Source organism: Maniola hyperantus, chromosome 28, assembly GCF_902806685.2.
Source record: "Maniola hyperantus chromosome 28, iAphHyp1.2, whole genome shotgun sequence".
In the NCBI taxonomy this organism is placed as follows: Eukaryota; Metazoa; Arthropoda; class Insecta; order Lepidoptera; family Nymphalidae; genus Maniola; species Maniola hyperantus.
This window is the reverse complement of record NC_048563.1, coordinates 4,996,336-5,007,727: the sequence shown is the minus strand read 5'-3', so window position 1 is coordinate 5,007,727 and position 11,392 is coordinate 4,996,336.

Sequence of the window (11,392 nt, the reverse complement as noted above, 5' to 3'; positions counted from 1 at the left end):
AACTACTATGATGTTACACACACTTTTACAGCTTATTTATAGCACGTTTATTAAACTCCCAAATTATGACCGACTGATCTATCGACGGACATCTCAAACTACTGGACGGATCAGACTGAAATTTGGCATGCAGATAGCATTATGACGTAGGCCCCTAAGGGGATGAAATAGGGATTTGAAATTTGTGTAGTCCACGCAGACGAAATTGCGAGCATAAGCTAGTGTTCATTAAGATTTCTATAAAGATTTTTTGTTTATTAAGTAAAAGTATAGAATGATTTAGACTGCGTACTTTTGCCCGGACATTGGGGTAAAAATACGCTAAAATACTGTAAAAGTCAGTGTGTAGTTTATTAAAGTGTGGTTTACTACGCAGTTTGGTACCAATAAAAGTATAGGATAAAAAATATTTATTTATAAAAAACATATTTAACAGAAACAGCATAAGTTCTTCTCACAAAGCATTTAACAAGAAATAATCAATTCTGGCAAATTCGGAACTCAGCTGAAAAATCTGTCCGTTGATAGATACGTATAAAATCCGCTGCATATCACTACCTCTTCCCGTTTGATGACTTTTCGCCACAATAACTATCTGAAATAAGAATCTGAATAATTCACAAAACTATTAGAAAGAAAGAAAGAAGAATGGAAGAAAACTAGTTTATTCATCGTGTGCCTAAAGTACAAACTTAAAATGAATGGTTAGTAAGAAATACTTAATAACTACTTAAACTGAGTTCTTGCAACCACTATTATTACTATTATTAATTTATTTACATTTTACCAAAAATTACAACTATTCGTACAACAATAATAAAAATAATAATAATAATTTTACTTAAACGTGTATCACAAAAATAACATACAAACTACATACATACGGCATTCCGAACCAGTGGTAAATTAAACCTGACTATTCATAAGCACTTTTAAAAAGTTTACATGAATAAAAAAACATTCTATTCTATTCTATTCATAATATTATGCAATAATAGGTAAATGTTAAAGGACATTATTTTTAAAACTACCCAGTTGGATCAAAGTTCGAGTGTGTACTATTACCCATTTTGCTAGTAAAGAAAACTAGTACAGATTTCAATAATGTTAGATTAGTATTAGCGTGTTATCTTGGAATAAATCTTTTAATCACCATATAAAATCAAGAAAACAAACTTACCTTGATAACAATATAAACCAGAGTGTCACAAACTTTTCCACGTAAAAATAACGAATTTCACGTTAATCTGTCATTTTTACTTATAACTTACAAAACGCGTCGCGCACCGCTTAAATAGTTTTGACCCAAAATGACGATCTAAACTCCCATTGACCAAGCTCGATCGCCCATACACCCTTCACTGAGAAATTAGCACCGCGTACTCTTACCAATGCGTCCTTTTACCCTGAATGACTATATTTGTGGGATAAGCATTGGAAATAACTATTTGAACAACACCAAAACTATTGTTTTTATATTTTGCTTCAGAAATTAAAGATCGAATGGGCTATCAAAGTATGAAGCTATTTTTAGACATAATTATCTTGAAAACGGCCAAGAGCGAGTCGACCTCACACACGAAGGTTTCCATAGTCCATACCATCGTACAAGAAACACTATGTATTTTAAATTTTCATGGAAGCCATTATGAACGTCACATATTGCATTTTTTTTTACAATTCACATATTTTTAATTTGGACATAATATAACACTGGAAGGTTGCGATGATTGGACCGGACCACCTTAGTATTTAAAAAACTGATCACACCCCAGTATACATAGCTTAAGTCCAATTGAGGCATGGTCCAAAGAAGACTTGACAACTGCCGAAAAGAAAAATTGTTATGTTGTTGTTATTAAATACTAAATTTAATGTGGAGTGTAACTTGTAAACTGGTTTCATTTTAAAGCCGTGAAATTAAGTGGTCCAATCATAGCAACCTTGCCCAAATAAAATAATAGCAGAAAACCACTTAACTTCAAAATGTCCACGGAGACTGGAGCCGCCTTCCATTGAGCCGCATCCAAATCCGGAAGACACCGTCACACCAATCTAGTAAAATAAGCATAATTTTAAAACATTCATTTTAAGTTTTCAAAATATACTGACTGGTTTGCAGCTTTATCAGCCAGCATATTAAAAACGCATAAAAACCACCATTTTCATTTTTTATAATTTTACAGTTCAGACAGGAACGGAGCTAGATGCATACGACCTGTATGGCCAAACACATAATCCTCATTTTGGGTTTCGCCGCAGTCGGGTAATAGATCAGGTCTTGAAATTTTTTTTCGATTTTTCTCCTTACGTGTGCTATAAGACCTGCCATGCCACCTGCCAAATTTCATGATTCTAGGTCAACGGCAAGCACACTATAGGTGTCTTGACAGTCACGACAGTAAAACTTATTACATAAATAAATAGAATACTTACCACATATTTTATTCCGCTAGAACTGTGATCAGCTACTAGGCGCTAAGCTCCCCTGAAATATTTCGGCAAATAGAATAAGTAACAAGAAATAATTGTGGCTGAGTAAAGTGAGGTCTCAGTCTTGGGTGAGTTGGCATTTGTCCGTCTGTCAGAAAGAACATAATTACTTCAAAACAAAAATTATTTCCCCCAAAATCTATGGCCCCAAATCCGAAAATGAAAAACTTTATTTGAAAGGGGCGCTCATAAAAGCAATTTAGATATACCTAGTGTCCATCTTAAAAAACGGTCAAGTGCGAATCGGACTCACACACGAAGGTTTCTAAAGTCCAATCATCGTACAAGAAACACTTTGCTTTTTTTAATATTTAAATGGCAGCCATTATGAACGTATACGGCAATTTATTCGTAGGTATTCTTAATTTAGACGCGTAACACTTATGGGAAGGTTGCGATGATTGGACCACCTTAGTATTTCAAAAAGTGATCACACCCCAGTATATATCGCCAAGTCCAATTGAGTCATGGTCCAAAGAAAACATGACAACTGCCGAAAAGTAAAAAAAAACCAGCCAAGTGCGAGTCAGGCTCGCGCAATGAGGGTTCCGTACTACAGTCGTATTTTTTCGACATTTTGCACGATAATTCAAAAACTATGATGCATAAAAATAAATAAAAATCTGTTTTAGAATGTACAGGTGAAGACCTTTCATAATAATATGATACCCCCCTTGATATAGTTATCTCACTTCGAAGGATGAAAATACTAATTATTAGTTCTTGACCACGATTTAATTTTTTTTGTGTGATCTAACCCTAAATTCACGGTTTTCAGATTTTTTCCCAAATGTCAGCTATAAGATGTACCTACCTGGCAAATTTCATGATTCTAGGTCAACGGGAAGTACCCTGTAGGTTTCTTGACAGACAGACAACAAAGTGATCCTATAAGGGTTCCGTTTTTCCTTTTGAGGAACGGAACCCTAAAAAACGGGCCGAATTGAGACCACCTCCTTTTTGGAAGTCGGTTAAAAAACTTTATTTTTAATCCAAATATTAAAAAAAAACTTTATTGAAATTTGAACAGTGAAATAATAATCGTTGGATTTACTAAAAAAAAAAAAATTTGGAAAACAAAACTTATCTATGACAACATCTTTCGAAGAAACTTAGCACTACTGGTCATGGCATGGTTCGACGTCAAGTTACGATGAACGGACAATAGGTGAGTACAAAGTTGACAGACACCACGCTAGGTGGCGTACTCTTTTAAATGTTCCACAGTATAAGTCCCGCAAAAAATACGCGTGGCCGCCATTTTAGAGACGTCAGCCCTAGACTGAAGTTTCGAGATGATGGTATATTTTTATTTCGGCTGACGTCACAATGACGTAATTTCGATGTCAATGATACATGGTTCCAGCGCAATAGCAATTTGCGGGACATACCTTCCTCTGCAGCAGTTTCCAATGGTCAATACTAGATGGCGCTCATTGTAATTTTAATAACAGTAAAATAATAAGTCAGTTAATAAAATGAATTTATTAAAAAAATTTACCTTTTATTAAGACAATTCTACTATTTCATTAAAAAATTGTATGTATGTATGTAATGATTGATTTTGAGAAAGCAGGTAGGTACTTAGAAATACTTTTACCTTTAAAATGATGATGATGATGATGATGGTGAAGATGATGATGATGACACTATGTTGACTGTGAGCTGAGGACTGCCACCACATTCACTCGGAGACATCACTTGACTTGTGGTTTGACATTGCATCTCGCAGAACTTCTGGACCTAGAAAGAAACAAAATAAAAGTTTGATAACACTCAAACAATCTTTAGTGAAACTCACTATATTAAGAATTATTATGACGTCACAATGACGTCATTTCGATGTTAATGATACATGGTTCCAGCGCAATAGCAATTTGCGGGACATACCTTCCTCTGCAGCAGTTTCCAATGGTCAATACTAGATGGCGCTCATTGTAATTTTAATAACAGTAAAAATAATAAGTCAGTTAATAAAATGAATTTATTAAAAAATTTAACCTTTTATTAAGACAATTCTACTATTTCATTAACCAATTGTATGTATGTAATGATTGATTTTGAGAAAGCAGGTAGGTACTTAGAAATACTTTTACCTTTAAAATGATGATGATGATGATGATGGTGAAGATGATGATGATGACACTATGTTGACTGTGAGCTGAGGACTGCCACCACATTCACTCGGAGACATCACTTGACTTGTGGTTTGACATTGCATCTCGCAGAACTTCTGGACCTAGAAAGAAACAAAATAAAAGTTTGATAACACTCAAACAATCTTTAGTGAAACTCACTATATTAAGAATTACACATAGACACACACACACATAGTTTTTGAATTATCATGCGAAATGTCGAAAAAATACGACTAGTACGGAACCCTCGTTGCGCGAGCCTGACTTGCACTTGGCCGTGTTTTTTACAAAATAATTCTATTTGGTCTAAATATACTATTGATTAGACCAAATAGAATGGCTGATTGACTGATCTATCAATGCACAGCTCAACTATTGGACAGATTGGGCTGAAAATTGACAAACTAAGAAAGGATTTTTGAAAATAATAAGGAATATTTAGTAGACTAACTAGCTTTTGCCTGCGACTTAGTCCAGTTGGATTTAGATTATTGTCTAATACTGGATTTAGGTTATTGGAAATCACCTTGGTTTTCTAGAATAAAGTTATTCAAGATGAAAGAGAGTACCAGGAGTCGAGAAGTTGGTAGAGTTTTACTCCCATATCTCAGAGAGCATATAAGAGATTTTGATCCTACTTGAGATGTGTCAACTCGACTTACTAACGTTGTGCTAAGGTCGAGTTAGAGTTGAATTTTCCTTAACTCGTGTTTGGGTATTTACTATAACCACACGAGTAGATAGAATCTACTTGTGTGCTATAACATAGCTAAACTAAGACTAAAATCTAAATATATAAAAGGAAAAGATGACTGGCTGACTGACTGATCTATCAACGCACAGCTCAAACTACTGGACGGATTGGGCTAAAAATTGGCATGCAGATAGCTATTGGCCCCGATTCTGTAGTCTCTCTCTAAACTAAATTTAGAGTATCTGCATCCTTTTCTTTTTACTAATGCTAAAAAAGGAACGGAACATGACTTTCACATTTAAAGACTCTAAATTTTAGTGCACAATAGAAATTTAAACAGTAGGTTCGCGAGTGCGTGCTAAAATCACGGGTTTTACCATCTAAAAATTAAATTTAGAAATGTCAAACTGCTTCTGTCCTTTTCATATTACAATAGTAAGAAGAGGGTAAAACTCTAAAATTAGGTTGTGCTTAGAATCGGTGCCATTGTTTAGACATCCACTAAGGATTTTTGAAAATACTGACGAACAAACAATATTTAGTACACAGACTAACTTTTGCCAGCAAACTTAGTCCAATTTGATTTAGGTTTGTCCAACTAGATTTAGATTATTGGAAATCATGTGAAAACTTTGGTTTTCTGATTTCTGGATTCAAGATGCAAGAGAGTACCAGGAGTTGAGAAATTCGTAGAGTTACACTCCCATATCTCGGAGAGCACATACCCTGCCAATTATAATTCGGGTATCTTTAAAACAAGAGTGAATAGGCACCCCATAGGCGTCCCATCTTAGGCCACATCATCACTTTCCATCAGGTGTGATCGAGGTCAAGCGTGCGCCTATAATGAATATTTTAAAAAAAATAGAGCCGTTGATTCTGTCTGAAGTACCACAAGGTAGAATTTTCTGTGACTGCCCATGATTGTGTCTAGTTGGCATCCCATTAGATTTAGAGTAAAGAATAAATGCAGAGCAGTCTTTAACCTATTGGAGGTCCTGGACACATTAGAATAACGGGGCCCCTATGATCTTAACAGAGCAGGTAAACACAAGGCGTCTTGACTGATTAACAATCTCTATGATCCTATGTTTGAGAGGGCCTTTCATATTATAGAAATAAATCCATACTAATATCATAAATGCGAAAGTGTGTCTGTCTGTCTGCTAGCTTTTCACGGCCCAACCGTTCAACCGATTATGACGAAATTTGGTACAGAGGTAGCTTGCATCCCGGGGAAGGACATAGGCTACTATTTATCCTGGAAATTCAAAGAGTTCCCATGGGATTTTTAAAACCCTAAATCCACGCGGACGAAGTCGCGGGCATCATCTAATCTCCTTGGCTAATAATTATTCACTTGTAATTTTGATCACTGATTGAATTTATGATTACTTAGCTAATAAAATAAACAAAAACACTTTCAAATTAATAATATTACACCTCTAAACCCTAGTTATTGGGGGATTAAAAAGCAATGAAATAATAATGTTACTAGCTTTAACAATGAAGGAAAACATCGTGAGGAAACCTGCCTGCCCAAGAGTTCTCCATATTGTTCTCAAAGGTGTGTAACCAATGTACATTTGGCCAGCGTGGTAGACTATGGTCAAACCTAAACCCTACTCATTCTGAGAGGAGGCCCTTGCTCAGTAGTTAGCCAGTAATAGGTTGATCTTGGATCAGTTAATTAGGTACCTATACCTATAGGTAGGTGACCTATGTCCAGCAGTGGACGTCTATTGGTCGACGCCTACAGTTCACACACAGTTCAGTTAACACACATAGAACGCAGTTTCGTCTTGTTTACATCCTATTAGTCACATAAGAGTTCTTCTATAACAAATCATAGGTAGATAGACTGGCATTGTCATGCCCTACAACTTGTCTGTTTCCCAGGCACGTATTGGGTAACCTAGACTACCTAGAGCATTTCCGTAGCCGTGGACGAAAGCACAACACAGTGAACCTAGGAGAAAAGAGTAACCGCAGTTTCTAGTCGGTTTAAAGGACGTGGGGGTCACAAGGTGCTGCAATTGCGACCTCGCACCGGAAAGCCTGGCATTCTACGACCACCACTAGGTGGACGGACGACATCGAGCGAGTCGCAGGATCCTGCGGCGGCGCAAGATCGTGGCGTGCGACCTATGTCCAGCGGTGGACACCTATCGGTTAATGATGATGGTTGGAAAACGATATAAAAGCACCTGTAAAAACCTTTACACTCTCATACCTGAACCAATCTGCATGTAAGCACACGAAAGAACAGATTGCCTTAGAAAACACGTGCGTCGCAAACCAACTTCCTAGCCTAAGTATATCTACCTAGGCAGTCTAACTTTAGGTAGTCCCTGGCGATCTGCTAGTGAATTTGATAGGCTATAGTACCTAGGTAGGTACTTACTCTAGCTGGCACATGGATGATGCAATAGTAGAAGTGCGGAATTCGGGTTAAAAGTTAAACTATTGTCCCAAAATGTGGAACGTTGTTTAAATAAGTTTCTTAAGGTAGGCACATAGGTAGTTTAGGTACCTAAAAGCCGGCAGGAATAGCTGGCTGGGACCGGCATTTGCCACGCGGTAGCCATAATGAAAATTGAAAAGAACAAAAAATACAGTAAAATTCGTAATTTTTTCATAGAGATGAACTTCTTCTAAGCTTCAATAAAACGTTTTACACTACAGAAACAGGGTTTCAAGATATCAATAGATGAGCTACGTGGAATGGACGAACCTAATGCCTGTATAAATAATGTTTAAGGAATTTTTACCTTATTTCTGCTGTTGCTGGAGTGGAAACTGAAGACCTGCAGGCCAGAACAGAATTCTGATTGACTGGGGCCTGCTGCGCTGCCTAACAGGAGCTCTACCAAACGAGACACGACTTGCTGCGCGGGAGTGCCGGACCAAAATGGCAGGTCGAATTTCAAAATTACTTCAACTTCGGCGAATTCAAAAATATGTTGCCAGCAATACTGTTCAAACTTTTTCCCCAAAACAAAAAAAAATCATCTATCACGCATAAGTATACCTCGGTACATAATTCGACGCTAACAACTCGCGAAAAGTTAGCCGACTCCGTCAAATGGCGGCTGACGTCTTAACCAATGGGCTATCCCGCTCTGCGGTATACCTACATACAAAAGTGGTCGACCGTTTTTCAGAAAACCATTACCTACTCATAAGTAGTAGTTGCATTAATCGAAATAATAGGAAAGCCCCCGCGCTAACCCAGTGGGTTACCCGAGCGTGGGTGTTGTGCGGGGTGTCCCCACGCCACATACCCCGATTGCCATTTCGACCTGTCGTGGACTATACGTCTAAATGTCAATGATTTTCCGAAACTGATTGGATAATTTTCTGTTTTTTTATCCTGACTGGATAAGTAATAACTTGTACTTAAATAGATTTCAGTAAATTTGGAAGTTCATATTCGATTCAACAGTATCAACCATTCGCCGGCTCACTACTAAGCACGAATCTTCCATCAGAATGACAAGGCCGTAGTCCACCACGCTGGCCAAGTGTGGATTGATGGAATTCACATACCTTTGAGGTTTTTATGGAAAATATCAGAAAGTCCAAAAAAATGGGGACCTAGTTTGCGATGCGGTTTTAAGCCGGAAGAGGAGTTCTCAGCTCACAAATAAAAACCCTATACCAGCAAAAATGACACCAAGCAATTTAACGCACCGACTACAGTGTATAAAGATTTAGGTAACGTTCCGGTACGGTATCGGTGCTTGGCTCCATGCTATGAGTGCATGATTTGTAAAGTAAGTACTTAATTATTAGATAAGACTGGCTTTAAGTTTTATTGTAATGTTTTTCAATTTACAAAAGAAATCAAATGAAAGTTCAAGCCCAATTTCATATAAGTAGGACTGCATTATCAGTCATCAGTTCATCAGAAACGGGGGGAAATCAGGGGTCTGAGTATTCAAAGTAAGATAACTAGTTATAGGTACTCAATGGGGTATCATAAATGAAGAACCTGTACATTCTAATACTTACAGATTTTACTTACCACAAATGATCTACTAATGCCCGTGGCCACCATTTTAGTGACGTCAGCACTAGACTGAAGTTTCGAGCTGATGGTATATTATTATTATTTCAGCTAACGTCAAAATGACGTCATTTTGATGTTAATTAGACATGATTCCAGCGCAATATCAATTTGCGGGACTTATACGTTAATACATTCACGGCTTAGGAGTGCAGCAGAAGTTATAACTTGGCGTTCAATCAAACAATGACTTCATAGTCATTATTTGGTACCTACAACATATTCATCGTCAATAGTTCCTGGAATCTCCATAACTTAGGTGGATCGTAAATCTGCAGCTTCTTTCAAGAATAAGTAGTTGGATCCAAAAAAAATATGGGACCATCCCGCAAACTTCCTCTATTGAGTAAACTCAATAGTTTTTGCGGTTCGGTTCTGAAATCTCGGAGAAATCGGTGTAGGAAAATGTGCAAGTCAGCTCGCGCACCGACCATACCGTACCTGTACCTACAGTTGTATTTTTTCGACATTTTGCACGATAAAATCAATCCCCCCCTTATGTAGGCATGCTACCTACCAACCTGCCAAATTTCATGATTCTATATCAACGAGAGGTACCTTGTAGGTTTCGTGACAGACACAACCGACAGACAGGCATACAGACGTCGAAGTTATCATATAAGGGGTCTTTTTCCTTTTGATGTACGGACTACGGAGCCCTGAGAATGGGTTGAATTGAGAACTTTTATGGAAGTTGGTTAAAAAAAGAGTTCTTTAAAGTGAGCCACATGTGCATTTTTAAGTGCTAGATCACAAAAGAAAGATATACATATCTGATAAGTCCCGCAAATTGCTAATGCGCGTGGCCGCCATTTTAGTGACGTCAGCACTAGACTGAAGTTTCGAGCTGATGGTATATTTTTATGTCGGCTGACGTCCAAATGACGTCATTTCGATGTTAATGAGACATGGTTCCAGCGCATTAGCAATTTGTGGGACTTATAACTATATAGATAGGTAGGTATTTTGTGGTTTCAGCATATTTCAAATAGAAATCTACACTAATATTATAAAGAGGAAAACTTTGTTTGTATGTTTGTTTGTACTGAATAGGCTCAAAAACTACTGGACCGATTTTAAAAATTCTTTCACCATTCGAAAGCTACATTATCCACGAGTAACATAGGCTATATTTTATTTTGGAAAAAAATAGGGTTCCGTAAGATATTTGGGTTTTTCGGACACAAGGTGTAAAAAATCAACCAGAAAAGTTACTTATTTTGCGTACGCTGCCTAAACTATAAAAGATAGAACCATAAAATGTTCTAATTAATTGTAGATCTTATAAATATCTACAAAAAAGTCCGCGACACACTATACCCATCTATGTCGAGTGAGGCACAGCAACCATTTTTTTATTTAAAAATCTTGAATTTTTTTTGGACTACATTTAAACAAGTTTATTTTACTCATGCTATTAATCCTTATCAAAATAAATGATTTCATCACTAAGAACAGTTTATGGAGATAATTTGGTCGATTCTCTTGTACACAATCTCTAAACTAAACTAAATTAACAGGTCTAAATCTAGTGCTATCCTTTTCCGCAAGCAACATTATGAAAGGGATAGCAATAGATTTAGACGTGTCATTTTAGTCTAGTTTAGAGATTGTGTACAACGGAATTAGCCACATTATTTGGTCTTTGAATGATTAAAATTGGACGTTTGGTTTTGAAGTTATGGCGAAATTAAAATATTACGATTTCTGCTGCACGGCCCGTTGTATTATATAAAGAGGTAATGTCGTTAAGTTTGTTTGTAGGGGGTAATCTTTAAAACTACTGAACCGATTTTAAAAATTCTTTCACCAGTAGAAAGCTACATTATTCCTGAGTGACATAGGCTATACGGGATCTTTAAAAACCTAAATCTACGCGGGCGAAGCCGCGGGGATCAGCTAGTCCTGAATAATATGTAAAAGATGACACTGGTTTAGTGATTGAGTGTCTTATGTGTCACCCTCGTAGCGTTAGTTTTAAGTTTACCTAATTAAATA